The following is a 21361-nucleotide window of genomic DNA, read 5'->3' on the forward strand; positions in this document are numbered from 1 at the left end:
AGAGGCATCTCTAAAGTCTGTTTTATCTTGTCCAGGACATGTATCTGAGTCTGGCACCTCTAGAGGGTTAATCTGTCAACCTATTTGCCCTGTTCGGACTGGAGAGGACAAATGCTTCAGGTTAGCAGATATGTTTCTAGAAAGAGTGGTTGTGATTTTATGAGAAGTGATTTTGCACTTGTCTCCAGAAAAAATGGAAACTTTTCAACAGATGTCTGCACACTTGCTTGTTTTTGATCTTTCTCTGTTCTACCAAGAAAGAAAGGGGAGGAATCTAGAAAGACAAACTCAAGGAAATGGAGAACATGACTAATTTTTGTTGTCTGCTTTTGAGCTGAGCAGGAAGCCAAAATGTAGTGCTTTGGACATTGTGAATAATGGATATCCAGGTATCCAGTTGAATAGTTTGATCAACATTTGTGTTTTTCTAAATAAGTAATTCTGCTTTCTTGGAACCTGAGGAATCGAATGGAAGATGTTTCTCAGCCCTCACCTCTATATCTCTTCTGCCAGCAGTTCCCTGACATCCTTGAGAGCCTTTATTTGCAGTCCTGTTACACTGCTTATGCAAAACTTGTTTTTGCTGGTGGTTTTGGATATGTTTTTCTGCACTCCACCAATAAGTAGCATGTCGTACCAGGGCGGTAGCAGTGAAGACAGAGCAATGTGGTTTTCAGAGAGTTATGGGAACCCAAAGTCTGTGGGTCATCTTTAGTCTGGCTTCCGTCATATATTGAAGCCTGAGCTGCAGTGCATTTTCACTGCCCTTACCTGTGCCAGCTGCATTGACCAGGAGGGATATGCTAACATTAGTAAAGGAGCAACTAAAAGTCTGGCAAGAGAGTGAAGTGAGGAGAAATAGTAAGTGTTTTCTCTGAGGAAGAAAGCCCGAACCTTCTTTTCCAGAGTCAGCTCCTCTTTAAAAGAATAGGAGTGGGAACAGGGAACGACGAGCCCAGTTCCTTCCTACGTCTCCAAATATAGGAAGAGTGCCTAGGATAGGAACATCATTTTAGGGAAGATTTGGTACTTCTGAGCTGTGTTCCTTGCATGTAAAGGAATGTTTCATTAATTTAAAGGGAAAAGCAAAACCTCTTGCCAGAATGACAACAGCAGCTTTCTAGACGGTTTGAGGAACAGGCAGTGTCTTAGTAACATATGAGCCAAACAAATACTGGTGTTTTTTTGAGTGTAAGATCTGCCAGACTCTTGCCAGTGGCGTTTAACAGGCAAATTGCTTAACAATTACAGGATGGGTTCTGCAACTGGGATCTGTGCAGGTGCAGGCTCCTGGTTATAGGCCAGGCAGATTTTGCAATGCCACTGGCTAAAATTATTTTTAAAGGAAAGCATGATGAAACTGTGCTTGTTTCCGTGTGTGTGTGTACTCATAAGTTAATATACACACACCCTTACATGTGTGTGTGGGCATGTATGTGTGCTTGAACTGTACATTGGCAGTATTTGGAGCAACATAAAAATCTTGCCAGCATTGCTGATGATGAATTAACCCCAGAGGACTGAGTTTAGTTTGATGACTCTAAAACAAAACAAAACAAAGTCATCCTCAGCCCTGAAGATTAGCAGCACATAAAATGATGAAATAATGGACGTTAGAAACTCAGCAACATTGTTTTGTGTTTTCAAGTGGCGTGGGATAACGTGAGCACAAAAGCCTATTGCAAGCACAAGCTGGGCATGGGTCAAGATACAAATCTCAGCTGGATTTCTCCATGAATGTAGGCAGGTAGTTGAGCACATAGGGCAGTATTTTCTAGACTTGGCAGCTTGTGGACTTCATTTGCTCACAAAGCCACATAATATAAAATGTACAGAATTATTTTTCTATGATTTTGATCAGAGACAGCCTTAAGTGAGATACTAGAGAATTAGCTGTGGAATAGATTTTGGTGACAGATGTCCTGTTCTCTGCTATTATGTAAAAAGCTACCTTACTTTCTCTGTCAGCTGCGATATCTGGCTATAATTAGAAGAAGTAATATCTGTCAAATAATTGGTTATGTACATTTTGATTAATTTCCTGAGACAATTCCACTCCTTTGCCACTTCTCAATCTCCCTGTAATTGTTAATTTTCTCATTTGGGGAGAACTTTCAGTTAATTAGACTCCAAAATCTTGCAAATAGCTCTGTAAACATATGCAATAAAAATTATTTGTTCATATTTGTGAGATCCTGGTATAAGTGTTGTATGAGTATATATAATATTAATATATAATATATATAAGCAGTGCATGGTAATCTTAAAAAGTGTCCTCTAAGTTACATTCCTACTGAAAATGGAAAAGAAAAACTATGATAGAGAATTTTTCTTGAAAGTTTATTCATGCTATGAAGAAGGACTACAACAGTCTAGGAGTACTGTAAGCCTGCTTTGCTGGTTGGTCATGCTTCAACCAGTTAAGATTGTGAAAGATATTTTTGGTGAGATGAAATGTTTTGAAATGTGAGGCTTAAATATACATTTAATTTTCTTGCAAAAGAAGTTAACCTGAAGACTTCTTAGAATCTTGCATTTGGTATATCTGTCAGACAATGATGATTAACCTCTTCAAAATGTAACATCAAAACAAGCAAGAAGAGAACACATGTTTTAAGAATAGGTGACCAGCCAAAAGACAGGGAAGAGGTGTGGAGAAAACCAAGGAAATCAGTTCCCAGTCTTTTGTAGGGCTACTACTTCGATTGCATCTGTGTGTGCTGCATTGGCAGGCGAGCTGCCCGAGGGGCTGCAGTCATCTCCAGTGGATCCACAGGTGTTGGAGCCGAGGCTGGCTCCGGATCCGTGCCAGCGCCCCGTGCCCTGCCTGGCTGCGCTGCCGCGGGCTCCGCTCGGGCCGGGAGCGAGGGCAGCCGCTGCGGTGCCAGTCCTGGCCTCCCGCCAGCGACAGGCACCGGCATGCCGGGGTGCCGCTGGCCTAAGGAGCCTCCAGCTCAGGGCAGGCTTCAGGATGAAGAGGTGATTTTCTGTGGCTTTGTATAGATAAGAAACCATTAAACAACCAGTACTTCTCTGGAACAAGGGTAATGGGAGAAAGAGCAGGGTTTTTTATCTTTTTCTTTCAGCACGCCCTTTTGGGCACAGAGTAGTAACTGCAACCTACCCCAAATGTGCTGGCTTATCAAAGCAATACTGCAGTATCGTCATGGAGCATATACTGCTGATTAACTCTCCTTATAAAAATTTTGAATGAGATCCACCTGCATTTTGGCAAAGATGCAGGTCAAGCATCTTAAGACTTATATCAAAGCTCATGATGAATTCTTGCCTTTAGAAACACCGTGGAAACTTTTACTGATTTGAAAGGGGCCAAGATTTTTCCATAATATGGTGTAAAAAGACTTGACTTTGATCTCATCATTTGATATTAAGCCTCTTCTCAATCCAATCTCTACTTATTTTCTGAGTTCATCCTTCTCTATGGAAAAGGCAGAGTTTTTACTCCAGAGCTGACCTGGGAGTCACTGTGACCAAATTTTACTGGGTATAGGGATTTCCTTGCTGACCTGCATGCTGTTCAGGAGATGGAGCCTGAAGAGGAACCCTAAGATTGACTCAGAGGGCAAGGCAGGTGAAGCTAAGCCTCTTTTGTTCTTCCTGGGGTGATGAGCAGGGTGTACCCCTGTGCACAGGAGGGAACTGCATCAGGATGCTCCCTTCCATAGACTGCCTCCCTGCTGGAAGGTGTGGCAGGCAGTGCACTCAGAGACTCTCTTCCTAGCTCCATCTTGCTTTGGAGAGAATAGATCTGTGGTGTTGCATTTTTAAGGTCCTTTTCAGTACTGGAGGCAGAGCACCAGGGTGAAATACATCCCGGCCTGCTGCTCCTAACCATTTGGCAAGGCCAGTCCGTGTGAGTGTGAAGAAAGTGGACTGGACAGTGCCTCCTGCTGTGCTGTGATAGATAGTGCCGTGAAGTGGATGTGATGTGGTTATTAGGCTGTGATCCAGTTCATCCTGAGTGGTATTGATTGGTGTTGGTTCAGCGCTTGCTACGTATTTTATCAATTGACCTTTGTGATTGTATTCCTGCTCTGGTTCTTTTACTTGTAATTCTCTTTGCCTCCAGTTTCTGTAACTCCTAATCTTCCTGTGTTTGATTTCTAATAGTATTTCTTTAGTCTTCTGTTACAGGAAAGCTTTTTTAGTAAAGCTATACTTTCCTTCCTTTGCTTTCTTTCCCTTTGTTTGCTTTTAAAATTTTTTTTTTTTTTTCAAGAAATCCACCTGCACTTCTTGATACATCAATTCCATTAAGAGATTCAGCTTCTAAAATATTTTGCCCTCAGCAGAAGAAAGAAGTATAAATGCAGGTGTTTTGCAGTAAAGCTCAGGGGTGCAGAAACTGGTTTTATGGCAGATCTTGTCAAATAGGATTTACAGAACCCGATAATATAATACAGTTCGATAACATAATGCCTTCGTGAACAGTTCTCCTGGCCATCTGTGGAGCTGCACGGTTACACCAGCTGAAGATCTGGTAGCCTATTTCCAATATGTTGTTTGTAAATACACACTGAAAACCTGAAAGAATAATTGTAGCTAAGTGCATTTAGCTGGGTGCAATTCACTGCGGGTATTAATTTTGGACTTTCACTGAAAGCAAGGAAGACAATGTTGTCTGCTGGGTTGTTTTAGCACTGGCTGGTACTAAAACAAGGTAGGGAGCTAAAATATCTTCCTAGACGTATGCAGCTGCCTACATAGCAAAATTAAGGTTGAAACTAAAGAGTTTCTGACTCACAGCAGTGCTCAAAACAAGGAATGTGCTACCTGTGTGTCACAGACCTTTAACATACAGAACTGCCTCAGGTTGTAAGACTCATGTTGTAAGAAATACAGCATGAGGGGGAAAAAAAAAAAGTTTGTGCCAGTCAAAAAGTTAAAAAATAAATAATACACTGTTAAGCCACAATGTGCACAAAATTTACCTTCAGCAAGGGGATGCAGAGCATCAGAAAGATGACCACAGGATTTTCAAACTTTTTTTTTAGTTGCAAGAGAGATAAAATGTCCAGTATAAGTGTGAATCCCCACAAATATCAATTAGAACAATTTAAAGATCTCAGATTTTTATTCCTGGCTGAATTTCAGAGTTATCAATTAGAAAATGCTTTCTAGGATCTTATTACAGCCTTTGTGTAGGAGGAAATTTGAAACTCACTGCCCAGAAGAGTGGTGGTTGATAGCAAAAGGGGGAAAAGAATGTCAAAATATGTATTATGGAACTGTGATAAAGTGCCATCTTTTTAGAAATCTTGCCTTGTGAATAGTTCACAAGTGCCTGCTCTCTTCAATGAACTGGATCATGGGAGGCTTAGCAAGCCTGAAGCTAAAACAAATCTGAAAAGGACTGCAAGCACAACAGGGAAAGAGTTAGAATTACAGGCAATTCTGAAAAACTGAAGATTTTTCCTAAATATAAGATGAAATTCCACAGTGCCTGGTACAAGTTAAGGGGCAACAAAAAAATCATTAATTAAATAAGGGGTGAGAAACTGTTGGTTTCTTCCAGGGAGGATCTCAGAGTGATGTTAGATCACAAGCCAAGCAATGTCAGCCTGCTGTGTAGAGGAGTGAACAACAAAGACATGAAATGATGCTTCCCCTGCTAAAACTATTTCCTGTCCAGTGTCTGGCACTGTGCTTCACGAATGCCATCGATCACTTGGAGAGGATGAAGGGAAGATTAAGTTATTCAAAGAATGTTATCTAAACACATAGCCTAGGAAGAAAAAAGGCAAAGATTTGGGTTACTTACTCTAAGGGAGAGCAGATAGATGGAGGAAATGGGACAGGATAACAGTTTTCAAGTTGAACGAGATGGGAATGATCCGTCTCTACATCTCTGGCAGGCAAAGCAAGAAGCAGTGGTCATAAGCTGCAGAGAGAAGGACCTGGGAGAGAAAGCAAGAGAAAATATGAGGATAGTGAGGACAAGAAGTGGAGATGGGGAGCCATCCTCCTAGGTGAGGTGTTTTTCAGAGCAGGGGAGACAAGCAACCACTAGGAATGGCATTGAGATTCAGCTTGTCCTACACTGGGAGATCTCAAAGGGTTTTCCAGCTCTATCTCCTGTGATTCCACAATGTCTGTATTAGTGAAAGCTGCAGGAATAATGCCACGTTTGCAGAAAGCATGGGACAGAGGATAAACTGGTCATGCAACATTATGTCTGTGTTGATGCTCATGAGAGTTTTTCCATTGGCAACCAGCAAATACAGCACCTCAACACTTACCTTAGAATTGTAGAACTGCACTTTAGTGTTGTGCTTTGTGATGATTGAAAAAAAAAAAAAGAAATTATGCCATCACAAGGATGCCCTTGAGCCTGCTGGCAATTCCCAGAGCTTTCTTGCACACATAGTAGTTTTGCATTTTTCTGAGGAGTCTTTGTTGTAGTGTTGCTTTTCCCCTCAGTCTCTCTGAGTGGGTAAAAATATTTGTTCTGCACATCATCCAGGTTATGTGTGACTGGTCTTTTGGTAGATGCTGTTGTGCCAATAGAAAGAAGTGCTTTAGGTAATAGGGTATGTACTGGGCAACAAACATTCCTAATGACACTCTATGGAAACAGGCAGCTTGGATGCATTTTGAAAAGGTAGGAGAATTCAATTTCATAGACACAGGCTGTTCTCTGCCAGTTGATCTTACTTCCCCAGGATGGTCCTGGTCATCCTTCTTTTACTAGAATGGATGGCACCTCTCTTGTCAGCAAATTCCTCTAAAGCAGCAGCTGCTATTGAAGAGAAATGTGCCATGAGAGCAGTGATTCTCCAAGCTCAATCCAACAATGAACGTGACTTCATTTAAAGGTAGTCCTGAATAGATTCTCTCTAGTTCTTAGAACAATACACGGCGATACTAATGCGTTACCCAAGCTACACCAGCTTCAACAGATCGACAGCAACTTTCCAGCCTGTATGGCTGTTTCCAGACCATCTGACCCAGATGAAGCCAAAAACTAACAGACAAAAGAAGATGAAGTCTATTTGGTTTAAGCTTTGAATGCAGTGTGTCCGGTCTTCGTCTCAACACAGCTCCTTGAAAAGTGCCTTTTCAAACCTGTCTCTCCATCTTGTACTAATACTAGAGGAAAAAACACATCCATTTTAGAAATTACCTCTCACTCAATGTGGTAGTATCTGAGTGTGTTTGTGAAACCACTTCAGAATTACACTTAAACAAAAGGATAAAAAATTCCTCCTTCAATAGTGCCTGAACAGATTGGCCTGTCTGATATTGTTACAGTATGAGGGCAGTGAGAGAAATATTTTCATGAACAAATCCCTTAGCAGTAAAAATGGTCCATTTTCTTAAAACGATCACAATTCATAACTTTTATTTATATTCTTTTTGTTATTTCCCAATGCATTAAAAACAAGCTAGCCATTGCCATTAAAATCTTTGAGATTTTAAAGTAAATTGTAATGGTCACCCTAGGGGTTTCTTCTACCATTAAAAAAAAATTGTTTTAATGCACTTCATTTATTGAAAAAAAAGTCACACTTGTGTTATCTTGTAGTGTCATGTGACTGCAAATATTTGACCAGTTTTGGAGTCCAACCTGAATGTTTTCTCAGTTTAGATTCTTGTGTGTCTCAACGATATAAAAATTAATGTTGAAATATGGTGAAGACTTAGGGTGACTTCTAGCAAAGCTGATGCTATTAAATACGAAGAATGATGTTGAATATATGTACCTTGGTGTTCCTTTTCAATCCTCTGCCTTCCAAATTTTGCCGCTCAGCTTTTTTACTACCCCACAAGCTGCAGGGCTTCCCTGAGGGAGCCAGAAATCCTGTAAGAGCCACAAAGTCCGGAGAATCTCTGGAGGTGCAGAATAGCTGAAGAGGGTCTGGCCAAGGAGACTGATGTCTGAGAGAGTATCTTTTAAGACTTTGTGAGGCAGATAAAGAAAATTTGTAAGATGATATTGAGAAGGAAATTTATGTGCACCAGGGAGATAAAACAGCTTCTGAGAGAGAAGGAAGAAGGAAAGATGCAGGAAAACCATTTTCCAGAGCAAGGGGAAAAAGAGGATGTTGGGGTAAGAGAAGAGAAAAATGACCTCAGTGGTTTTATTTTTGGGGCAGTAATCTTGGAGCTGGAGTCTCATGATATTTTAAGTAAGTTGTTTTGGAATTGTTTATCATTGCAACATTGCTTCTATTCAGCTTGAAAATCAGGGAGGTAGATGGCCAAAGACCATTTCTATCAACTGTCATGTTTGATCACAGGCCACCAGGGTAGTGAAAAGTAAATAAGAGGAATTCTACATATTTTTACTTTTAAAATATTTTTTTCATTCCCAAGGGCCACAAATGGCAGAAAAGTATATGCCTTCAGTCTTAAGAACTGAGGGAAAGTTCCCAAGGGTAAGCCGTGGAGTGACTCCAGGAATGACCACATTGCTGGATGAGAAGAAAAAGCAGCCTGTAATGGTACAGCCCAGCAGAGTTGTGCTCCATTCTTGGAGCCCAACACAGCACCTCCCCACACCAGTGGCTGATAACCTCAAGTGCTCACGCAGCAAGGATTGAATTTTGCTCTTTTTCTTTTTAATGAACCTTTCAAGCATTGATAAATTTTATTCTGACTTCTACAATGTGAACAGAGTGCGAAATTCTGTATTGCTGCACAGTGGAAAGGGAGCAGCACTGTCTTGTAATGTACTTATTTGTCTCCATGAGGGATTGCTGCCAAGTTTCTGTGAATACACTTTTTTTGGCTGCCCTTAAATGAGCAAGAACGTTGACAATTTATTCCCACAACACCCAAAACTTTCTTTCTGGTATTTTCTGACAAATACACGCATAAAAACATGTATACACATGTGCAAAACTTTACTAGAATTAAAACCACTTGTTTTTTTTTGTGATCACAGCATCTTCTTTCGTATAGCCTCAGAAAATGCATGGAGATAGCTAAATTATAAGTTTACTCAAGTGTTTGGGATTTTTTATATCTCTGTAATGCTAAAATTGTTGCCATTCTGACAGACAGAAATCAAACATGAGGAATATGATGCATATCCTCTGCAGCTTTATTAAGACTATTTCTGAGATGGAGGAAAAAATAAGGGGATAATGGTGAAGTCCAACATCTAAGAAGTAGGCAAAAGTTCACATTCCATAGCTGCAGTAGTTTTTAATTAAAAGAAAAGCAAATAAAAATGACTGATTAAATGTTCCTTGCATCTTTATAAATCTGCTCCTCTCCAAAGACAGCCAGGCACTTGCTTAGAGTGTGTACATATGAGTAAGTGAGTGTGTGCGTGTTATATCTCTTTCTATGAGCAGGACATATTTTCAGCAGTGGCAGGTAGTAGAAATGATGAGTACAAGATGGGAAAAGGCTTTGGTGATGAATGATCAAATTTTCAGAAACATCTCACCTCATTTGATTTGTTCATAAAATCCATTACAAGAATAAATAGTATTTTCCTACCTCAGGCATTCTGCAGTTTTTGGTCACAGGATGATGGTTTTCTGCAGTATCTGAAGTTGGAGGTTTGATTTTTTTTTTTTTTTTTCGGTTAAGTAGAATGTCATAAGAAAAAAATCTGCATTTTTTTGGAAAAAAACATTGTGTCATTGGGAAGGGGACAGCATCATCAAACAGTCAGCAGTAGTGTATAGGTAAGGAATTTGTACGAAGAGCTTTCTAGCTAGAGCAATCTATTTAATAGCCAGGACTGGGGGAACGAGGGTGAAAGAGCCAAAAGAATGATTGTGCTGATACAAACATTTCTCTTGCCATTTTTCTTCCTCTGAAAGCAAGAGCTTCTTGAATAGCCAAGCACTGTCCGTTTCCATCAGCTTTGGTGGGGTGGAGGTGGAAGTTTAACCTCACAACTAGGAAAAATCTCTGAGCCTTGCAGTCAGAATCAATGTACAGTTTCCTGCAAATATTTCTTTACAGTTTAATCCCAGAAAGTATTGTCTGCTGCTACTCCTGTTATTGGCTACTCCTTTTTCAACAGCATTCATCCCTTGTGAAGCAATAATGAAAACATGTTTTTATTCCCTTTGCTGGCCTCCAATGGAAAGTGCTTTTGAGAGCCCACCTTTTTGTGTGAGCCTGTGAAGCATTTGGTGAGGTTTTCTGTCCTTGCATATAGCACATCATTGAATGTAGCAGCACTTCTGTGCTCCTGAGCCTGGGGACAGGTTTTCTTAGGATGAAACTAGTGCACATTAGTCTCTGCAAGGAAAACCGAGGCCCAGTGAGAGCAGAGTACACCATGATCCCTTAGGAACCCCAGACTTTGTGACAGATAGCTAAGCAGGTAGCGTAGGTGCAACCACAGTGAATGACATTTGCATTAATTGCAAGTGCTAATGATTAAGCTACAGAGACTCAGAAATAGGCTTATTTATGTATGTAATGCTTTACAAAGCTGGGAGCCTTTATCAGAGGCTAAAATACAGTTTTTATGATATTGCAGTAGGGAAATTTTTGTGGCTTTTGCATCACTCAGGTGCTATGGCTTTTTTTTCTCAGTCTTAGCAAAATCAGCAACCTCTCCAGAGCTCTGACAAGAGAATTTTCATGCAGCATAACTGGTGCATAGGTTCCTGCAAAATCCTCAGAAAGTCATGCTTGTCTGCTTCTCCCCCTCCCAGGGCCAACAGGAAAAGGGGAATTCTCAGCCGTGCACCATCCATGGATACTCAGAGAGGCTCTCTGCCATGCTGTGGTTCAGAGGGTGTCCCTCCAGATGGTGCAGCATTCTGTCTGACAGTATGCCACTTGAAGTCATGTTGGAGTTCAGGTTAGTCTCTCCCATCTGAGACTGTGCCAGGGGCAACAGGCGAGGGCCAGACACTGCCTCCCTCCCACAAGAATTTTGTGCAAATGTGGCCTCTACAAAGATACCACGTCCCATATCTTGTGCCTGCTGCTAGAAGCCATGCTCTGGGTGCAAACCTCTCTTCCTCTGTTTACTTATGGTGTTGTGTCCTTGAAATGGTGAGAACTGCCTTGCATGGTGCACCCCCGTCTCAGTTCTGAGCTCTGTATTTCTGCTTTTCTGCTCCCCACTAGGTGCACTGAACTTTTTGCAGTGCTCACATTGCTGAAGGATTGTGCACGCTGGTCCAGAATGGGCCAATTTCTTTGCTTGGCAAACTCTTGGTGTGGCACCAAGAGTTTGTTCCCCCAGCAGGTTCTCACGGGATGCTGGTACTGATCCCTTGGCAAGCATAGGTTAGCCCTCCCAATATTTGCCTTACGTACACTAAAATTTCTTCTACAGTTCCATAGTATCTTCATATTCTTGTCTGCTTTAAAACAAAATGATCTTCTGATTGTTTTCCAATTTGCAATGAAGTATTTTTCTATACCTTTTCCACTTTCAGGTTTCCAGAGAGTTTAATCTCTGTTGTGGGTTTTACTGCTTCATTATCTTCATAGATACTTGTTTAATTCTTCTGACGACTAGAACCATATGCTATGTGGTTGTCACTGAGACAGGGAGTCTGAGAGAGGTTAAAAGTGCATGTTAAAAATACAATTTTTCACAGGTTGCACTGGGAAAAACACTATTGATCTTCTGTCGGCCATTTGGGCTTTTTATGTGTAGTTCTGTTTAAAATGCCTTAAAGGAAGTCCTTTGAGAATGAAATTTTAGGTCATGAAAGACAGAAAGGCTGAGAACTCAAAAAATTAAAATCCTTTGTTTTTTAAGAGTGCAGCACGTGTCTTGCACCAGGCTGATAGCAATGTAGATTTCCTTCTGCCATCCCATCGAGGTACTGAACTGGAAGGAACTGTGCACTGCTCAGGGGACATAGTGCCAAAGGTGGGTGAGCCTATGAGAAGGAGCAGTGGGGAGGACTGGTCAGGCAGGACTGGGCTGCAGGATCAAGTTGTTCAGTAGCCTGAACTACCCAGTTTATTTGGAGGAGGCAGCAGCAAAGTCCTCAAACAAGTCCTGCCTCTGCAGTTTCTCAGGCTTGGCCCAGGGTAGGTCTTCTGGTTGTTCCCACCCTGTCATGGGTGACAGGCAAAAGTACACTCCAAGGGGGCTGAACTCTGCTGCTGCTGCCTGGGTGTTGTGCTATTGTCTAGATTAAAAATAATCAGCTGCACTCTCAGCTGTCTGAGTTAAATACTTTAAATTTTATTGCAAGTGGGTTGACTTGAAGTATTTGGACACCATGCTCTCCATGCTGAAGGAGCTGAACTTCCCTCTTCTCCTTTCTTAACTTTTTGGCAGTAGAATGCAGAAAACACATCTGCTACCCTTGGCAACTCAAGGCATCTTCGTTTTTAGATAGATTCTGTGTAAATACCAAACAAAACATATATGCTTGGCTTGGATCTAGTAGAAAATTTGCTTTCTAAGCTGCTTTCTTCTTCTCTGGTTTGTACAGGAGTAAGGGCATTTCTGCAGCTATGAACGACTTTCCATCAACATAGTATTTTCCTGTCTAACTGAGGTCTAGTGGCCACCACGCAGCTGACCCTCCTTCTGAGGGCATATAGCCTGCAAAAACACAATCTGAGGGAGCACTGCTGCTGTTTTTTGCCACAGAAACAGAAGGGAATAAACCCCATTCCACCTCAGCCTCAGTGGATCTGTGTCAGGCCTTGTGTGCACTTCCTCACTTCACCAAATATAATAGGTACACTGAGCAAATAATCGCCATGAGTTGATTGCTTCGTAAATTTTGTCCATCCTCTCCTTCAGGTTTTGGTTTGCTTGTAAGCAAGATGGGATTTTATCAGCTGTCCCCAATACCCCTCTGAAGGATTCTTTGTCTGTAGAGCTTCTGGGCATCTGTCAAGCTGGTGGATTCAGAGGTTGTATGGTATGTTTCTGTCCTCTAAATGGACTTCTAGAATATTTCTTTTCTGGGATAAATATTTGGGTTTGCAGTTTTGAAAATGGCTTACCACAAATATTTGCCTAAAATTTGCCAGTACAGGGAATGTTTCTTCAGCAAACACATTTACCAGCATGCTTTCAGTCAGTAAACACCACCGAGGTGTGAACACAGTCAAAGAGAATTAATTTTTAATGCAAATCATTATTAATATAAAATAATTTGGAGAAGGCTGGAATCAGCCTTTTTGTCTTCTGTTTTGGGGAACGCACATCAGTCCAAATGCAGACACACTCCATGCAAGCCTGTACCTTTTGGGGGTGGAGCTGAAAAGAGGAGTGTGCTTTTTGGAGCTCAAGATGCAGTGATATGTGCCTCCATTTGGAGAGCTGAACGGCGTATCTGTGTGTACTATGAACCAGCCCATTGAGCTTGTCCAGGCATGAATGATGAATCATGGCACTGAGAAGGTCCTTGCAGCTCTCCTGGTGACCAGCCTTTTTTGTGGGGTGAAGGGAAGGTAAGAAATAGATGCTCTTGCTGCACTGAGCCTCACTAGAGGTGGCGCTTAGTGAGGTTGGGAACCAAAGAGCTGGTGGGACTCAACCTTATCCTATGGTGATGTAGGCCAGGAAAAACAGGCAAGCTGAAGAAAGAGAAGCTTGGTCTCTTTTTGCTGAGGTGGCAGGTCCTGGTTAGGCTAGGAATTGCAACCACTTGTGTTTTGACCTGCCTCTTTGGTGTAATTCCCTTCCTGTTGAAATTCTCTCCAATTTAGTGGTAGGGCACCTTATCCTGGGATCAGTTTTCCATTCCAAGTTCTCCTGCCCTCCTTGGTGTAAAAGTGCTGCCCTGGAATTGGTTCTCTGAGATGTGGCAACTTTGGAAGGAGAAAACAGACTATGGTGACATCTGCTCTCTGCCTCTGTCTCCCTAGCTGGGGTCAGCCTGTGGTGGAACACACCACCTCGCTGTGCCCTCACCGTGCCTGGGGTTGGTGAAAGGAGACTTTGCCTGAAGGACTGGTGTTGACAGTCTGTATCAAGTCTGTGGCTTGATAATTATGGATTTCCACTCCAGTATTAGAGCTATTTTTCAAGCTCTAGAGAAGAGATGGCTTTGCAGAGGGGAGATGTCATTATTCTTGTTAGCACAGCAGTTTTAGACCAAACCCTCTGTTCTCACTCTCCACGACAGTCTGCAGATTTTCAATCAAGAAATGTGTGACCCAAGTTTGGGTAAAACATTTATTGTTAGGCTGAGCAAGATTCTTTCATGGCCAGGAACATGAACAAGAAATCTTATTTTCATTCTAGGGCTCTTGGAAGGCTGTCAAGGCTTCTGAATATAATCAAACTCCTGTCTTATTAGAGGTTCTTTTCTTCATCAGTACGTTGTCCACTAGCAAGGTGGGAGGCTCAGTCACTGATGCCAGAGTAGACTGAGGACTTCTCGTAGAGAAGCTAATTATATTTTGCTTTTTCTTTTTTTCTTCTTTCATTGCAGAAAGACAGAATAGTTGTGAAAAAATTGGGAAAGGGGAGGGTGAGGAGAACTCAGAATTCATTAATATTCATACTTAGCCACAAGTACACAGGAAAGGTGACAAGGAGCTGGCTGCCCAGGAACCTATGAACCTTGGCTCTAGATAGAAAATTGAATTTAATTATAGTTACCTTTAGCTCAACACCTAATGAGCATGTTTGAAATAATGGAGGGTTGCTGTATAATAGAAGATCCAGGACTCAAATAGAAAATGCAAACCTTCCCTCCTTCTTCCCTGCTCTGCTGAATTTAAAATAATTCTGCCAAGGCCCATGAGACCAGGTAGATTTATATTCTTGTTTTCTCAGTGATTATCACAGAAAATCATCCAGAAAAAAAAAATCAAATAATATGGTCAGTAGGGAGGAACAAGCATGCTTTAATGGGGAGTAAAAGAATGGAGACTTAATCCATTCTCACTTTGCTTAGTGAGCACTGATAGGGTCTTGAGGTCTTTGTTTTTTCTTTTTTTCCTCTCTTATCATGCTGTTTTATCCATTCTCTGATAGCTCTTAGGGTTTTTTTTATCCTTTATCTTATTTTCTGGTAGACTACTATCCATAGAGTTTACTACCTTGTTGCTAGGGGAGAAAGAAGCCAAGGAGATTTCTTTCACACACATTTCCTAGGGCTGCTTCAGAATGTTAGTTCTGACAAGCAACCTTAAAACTGCAGACCCAAATCCTTCTCTGTAGCACACAGACACAGGCTGGGATGGAAGCTAGTGGAGATGCTCCACATAAATTTATGCGAGTTTAGGGGAAAGCAGAATGTGGTTTGTACTTGACTGTTTGTCTAATACTTTCACCTTGCTGAAATGAGAGTTGAATAAAGCATTTGAACCTGCTTTTAGCCTTTATAGCAAGTACCTGATGTTTGTAGCACAAACCCAGCTGAAATGCCTTTCCTTTTGGTAGCCAAGGTAGGAAAGTGACTGTCATGAATTATCCTTCATATTTTTCAGCCATGCTGAAATGTGGCTTTTCACAGTCTAGTCATGAGCTGTAGTTAATGACCTACTATTAGATAACATTTATCTTTAAGGTAAAGCTTCTTCCAATGCAACCAAACCTTAAAAGGTTCACCTGAAAGTGAAACCATGCAAGCTGGCAGGGTGGAGGGCAGCTGGCATGGGTACCAAGCTATGAAATCATGGTCACAACCTGGCTCTGAATATCTTAAGTTTAGGCCAGGTCTCTCTCAGCTTCTATATTTTATTGAGAAAGGGCCACGTTTGTTTCTTTCCTGGCTCTGTTCCAAGGCACATTTAATAAATCTTGGGAGAAACAGAAAATCATACGGTTTTCCATTTGGTCTCACTCCTCTTTGGTTCTTTGTTTGGAGAGACTGTGCTAATAGTTCATGTTGCTTAAATATCCCTACACTCCTAGCAGACAGATAACACTGGCTCTTGAGAGATTCTTGAGATAAATCTCTTATGGACACATGGTAGTTTCTACACCACATGTTTTCTGCTTCCTGCTTCTTTAGCATGCTTTTGGTGATTTGTTTGTTTGCATGAATTACTCTCAGCTTCAGAACACATCCATATCTTTTATTTCTTATTTCCTTAATTGGGGATTTTTTTTCTGCTCCTGCTCTTTTTGGATTCATTTTGCTTTATTAGCAACATTACTGTCTATTTTGGATGATTTAGAACAGAACAGATAGAAATGCATAAATATTATTCCCTGGCAAATAAGCAAGCCTAGATATGCCTCAAACACATTTTAAAACATTTTAAACCCTTATTCATAAGCAATTTGTGTAGCTGACTACTGGGCAAACATAAATCCCTAAATCCTTCTTTTCCTTTATTTTGATCAGCATTGCTTTGTCTTTCTTCTGCTTTTCTTGTCAGTTTATTTCTAAGGGGCGGTGGGTGGCACCATGCTTTAAAAAGTCTTGTTATTTTGCCTGTTTAGACACCTGCATACCACAGCAAATTTTTACCTCAGTTGCCACTTATTTTTTGACTGAAAACAGTCTTTAATTATGATCAAGACAGAAACCTTCTATGTGTGTCTGTCTTTAAAGGCATGATAGATGCCTTGGCTGGATGCTGCTGCCTCTGTGCTATCTTCTGTTTATTAGAGTCCAGCCCCTCACTAAGCTGTCAGCCTAGCAGAGGAGATGCAGAGTGACAGGCATTTCTGAGTACACTTCATGGATGTGCCAGAGTCCCAAAGTGAGTCATGAGGTGTGACGGGCATCCACAGTTTTTCACCTCTACGCAGAGCTTGAAAAGCTGCAAGATGGTTTTCTTTGGGCGGAATATCTGCTATCCCCAGAGCCATGGTCCAGTCACTGCCAGTTCTGTCTTGTCAGTCCTGCAGGGAAAGAGATGCTGTTGTGCAGGCTGGAAATGGCCCAGCCTAGTTAGGAGAGAGTTACAGGAAAATTTCCTTTGGCTTCTTGGTCTCTCATGTGTAACTGTCACGGCCATTGTGATACCTTGTGATGTGTAGTTAGCATTGCTGCATTTTGCTTGGGGAATGAGAAGGGATGTCCTTCGCCTGTTGCCTGGATTGGCAGTAAATGTAGTCTGAGGAAGTGTGGGGAAAGGAAAAAACACAGAGTCTGTGCAAATGTGACTGGATTTATTTTTCTATACTCCCTTTGCATAGACTCCCTTGGGAAAAATGGAGTCAATGAATTAGCACGTCTCCTGAGGGACTGCAGCCATATTTCATGTCAAAAAATTCTGGTTTTCAATGAAATACATGCCAGAAATATTTTGCTTTCAGTGAAGTATGTGGCAAAAATATATTTTTAAATTTTTTTTTTCCCTGTGAAAATACAGCAAATTTGTGGGGGAATAAGGAGGTTTAGCTCTATTAGTAATACTATTTTCTGTCAAGAAGCTAATTCATCTTAATGGAAAAATTATAATCAAGCGTGGGAAAAGAAGCACTTTTCTAGGCAGTGATCCTGTCACCTGTAGAGAAGAGATTTGGGATCTGGAGTGGTTTGCTTCTATTTTGAGCTTTAATGCTAATATTTTCATGCTCCTCAAGTCAGCCTCATGCTGTGCGGGCATGCACAGCTGGAGCATTATGAAAAATAAATAAAAAGATATTTCTAATAGAAGAGCCAGAGTTGGTAAAAGTGGCTTCACCTGCTCTGCTGAGAGGTTTGTGAAGCGATGCTCCCCTGTGACAACAGACACACACCCGTCCTTGCCATCATCTGCACGACTTCGTGCATTTCCTTTGAAATACAATTCCTTTTTGTCAGCTCTATCTTTACCAATCAGGGTGGCACGATAAAGTGTGAACACTGAGATAATAAAGGGAATTTAGATTGTGGCTACCACTGATACCCGCTGGCTGATCCTGAACTGCTGTGTAGGAGCCTGTGGGAGGATGCAGGGATGTGTCCCCACAACAGCATAGATGGAGTATCAGATTGCACCCGGCGTGAGAATAGCTATATGTACAGAATGTATCCAACCCTCAGGCACATATCCATATGTTTGGATGCTGGTGGGTGTTTTTTAAAGTTACTCTTTCAAAGATATCCACACAGGTGGCTAGCAAGCATTTTTTAGATGGCACAGCATGAATGTTGAAGCAATATGACTGCTCGTGGGTGAGGAATAAAAGGAGAAGCGGTGCAAGGTGGCCAGGATTTTCTGGATAATGGTTATTTGCCTTAAGAAAGAAAGGACTCTTTTTTTCCATTTAGCTTTGGGAGAATGCAAAAGGCTGTGCAGAGGCTGACAGCAGCCTCTTGTTTCTGAGAAAACAAAAACCCCATCAGGCAGAGGCATTTTAGAAAAACAAACCCTGTTTTGGTAATGTGATTTTTAAAAAAATGATATTTCATGCTTGTGTGCAAAGTAAGTTTCTTTTAGTCTTTCAAGGGAACTGATAATATAAAGAGCTCCAGGTGTGTGTGTGGGAAGGCAGTGGTTCAGTTTTGAGGTGGGTTAGTTTTATTTTTTTTTGATGGTGGAAGGATATGCTGAGACCAGAATGTGCCATTGTAAAAGAACTCTGTGATAAGCCACAGGCTCACCAAAGGCACAGCCCTGCACCACTTCCTGACAGGATGATGAGAGATTTCCCCTATGTCCAGCCAGCTTCTCTGGTTTGCTTTCTTCCCTCCGTATTACACTCGTGGGAGCATCCTCTCCAGAAGGACTGGCTTGTTGTATGGGCAGTCACTTAGAGGACAGCAGCTGTTGCTGAGCATGTTCAAATGCAGCTGAAAGGATATTGAAGCCACTTTCAATCCACAGCTGTCTCTAGGCCTAAATTTGCTCAATGCAGAGACAGCAATAAACACCAAGTGAAGCTGGGTCACTAACTGTAAAAGAGGTTTCCCAGGAACATATTGTTTTGAGCAACCTTTTCTTCTAAAAGCAGCTACTGAACTGAAGGAAACACATCCCTTATTTATGAACAGTTGCTGAGAATAAAAGGATTGTCAGAAAAAACCCCAGCCTAATTAATTTTACACCTCTAATCCAGAAGCTCCTGAAGCCATGTAGAAGACAGAATTTCTTCAGACCATCCCATGACTCCTCCAACATGTTTCCAGAATGAACACTATCATCACAAGTTTTTGTGGCATCTACAAGATTTGTGCCAGCACTCACTGAGGAAAGCAATCCCAAAGTAGATTTCCTGGCTCATTAGCTGTGAGTCTGTAAGGACATGAGTGACGTATGAGAGAAGTTAATTAAAAGAGCTATTGCTGTGAGGATGGAATGAATGCTGGTGGTCATACAGGGTGGGAGTAGGACTTGGGTAATATTCACATTGAGCTATAACAGGGATATATACATATATATATGTGTGTGTGTGTGTGTGTGTGTGTGTGTATATATATATATATATATATATGTATGCCTGGGCCAAGTAGCAGCAGAACCACTATAGCTAGGAAGTGAAACTTCACCACAGGAAGCTAGGAAAACAGAACAGGATCAAGACTTTGACTCAAAATGCTGACATGGTTCCCTCACCAAGCTGACCTGCACCAAGCACATCTGTGTATTGTGAAGGGAGAGCTGCAGAGACTCTAATATTTTAACCTGAAGTTCTTTGTAAGTCAGTCTGACCAGCATTTGTCTGTAAAGACAGCAATTGCCTGTCACAATTTGCTTCAAATAAAATTGAAACTCAAGGAAAATTAGAACAGCCACACTGATATAATCTGACTGAAAAAACAACTAACTGACTGCAAGAAAGGTTAAAAATACAGCAAAGAAACACATCACAAACACCTGGCTTTCTGTTGAAAAGCTGTGAACTCCATGGGAAATCTTGGAAATGACTGAGTGATGCTCCAGGTCCTTTTTCTATCAACTCTTCATGGCTTCTGTCCATGTCCTGTGTGGATTGTGTGAGCTAAAGATGGTGGCCCTTGGAGCAACTCTCTATTTCCAAACTTACAATCTCAGGCTATTAAACTGTAGTGTATGTGAGTGGCCTTTAAAAATTCTTAGTGAACCCACACCTTGAACCAGGCACACATATGTGTTCACCTGCACGCATCATGGACTGTGCACCATTTTTCCATACTATTTTTTTGGTCATTTTGGGAATACATTCCCTGGTGGGCTCTGGCTCATTCTATTCTTTTGCCATCTCTGAGTGACTTTTACACTGCATTATACTGAGAAGCCCCTTAAATCTTCACATGCCCCCTCGTGTGCGCATGCAGACAGTCCGGCATTATCCAGCTCCGTGGTGAGGATGTTCACATCTCTTTTCATTAGCGATGTGCGATGTAAAAGGCTCGCCTTGAGTTTCTTGAAGACGGCAGTAATGAAGCTCTGAAGAAATAGTCAGGGGAACGGAGCTAATTAAAATGCAGCAGGGTGTAGAAGTAAAGGTAGCAGCAGCTCGCTATGCCATGTCTCTGGCAATCAGCAGTCCCTAGTTTACCCACACTAATTGACAGGAGACGCAGTGCTACTGAGTGTGCACACAGCCAGCGTTAATGGAGTCAGCACACGCTGCTCTTCCTGCCTGACTTGTCTCATTATCGACCTTGAACTGGCAAAGGTCACTTGATGGTGCTGCTTTCATCAAGATGACAGGTGTCTGAAGATCTTCTCTTTGTAGTATAATAATTTGGCAGTTGTCTTATCCTGTACGTGAATTAGCGATCTGATCCCGAAGAGATGACGGATATAAAAGACTGGCTTACCGTGGTGAGGAGCTGGGCTGTTGTGTGTTTAAAAAAAATAACAGGTACCAAAAGTCCTGGAGGAAGGAAACAAAAGTATATTGCATAATTCCCCCTGGAGAAGATAGTGCCTGAAGAAGCAAACAGGCAAATTTTCACAAGTGGAAATACAGTCAGTCCACTGTTAAAAATCAGCAGCTTGTTTGAGCTGTTGATGAGTACCAGGTGCACTGCTGGCACTCAGCAAATATCTAATAATAATAATAACAATAGCTGGGGCACCTGACACCTGCAGTAAGCCGTGAGTGACAGTGTTCTTGGGGAGATGTCTCATCTGAAGGCAATGCTGTCTCCAGGAGATGCATCATTATAATATGTTGCACCCAGGCTGCATCTCATGTGCCCTCTTTTTTTAATTCTATTACAGACAGTCTCAGCAAAGACACTGAAGATCAACAGAAATGCTTCTGCCATCTTCCCCTTCAAATCTACAAAACCAGTATTTTTGAGCATTTTTAATAAAAACTAATTCAGTTTTCTGAGAGATGATCTGCAGTCTCCAGTGTTCTGTAATTTCTCTGGTTAATAGGTTGCTGAACTTTCCTTTCCTTTCCTTTCCTTCCCTTCCCTTCCCTTCCCTTCCCTTCCCTTCCCTTCCCTTCCCTTCCCTTTCCCTTTCCTTTCCTTTCCTTCCCCCACCTTCTGCAAGGTATGTAAAAGTGCTATGTGCTGCCATAGCATTTGGACATTTGCTTGTGGGTACAAATGGGGTAAATCAGAGTGTAGCCCTGGGAGGAGTCCATATTCCCCAGTAAAGCAGA

At 41.6% G+C, this 21361-nt stretch overlaps 1 protein-coding gene across 2 annotated transcripts in view; it reads left to right on the forward strand.

The window, feature by feature from the left end:
* Positions 1–21361, forward strand: part of LOC146768291 (uncharacterized) — a 180917-nt gene that overhangs the window by 61658 nt on the left and 97898 nt on the right. The window lies entirely within an intron of this gene.

Source organism: Lonchura striata, chromosome 2 (assembly GCF_050655825.1).
Source record: "Lonchura striata isolate lonStrDom1 chromosome 2, ASM5065582v1, whole genome shotgun sequence".
NCBI lineage: Eukaryota > Metazoa > Chordata > Aves > Passeriformes > Estrildidae > Lonchura > Lonchura striata.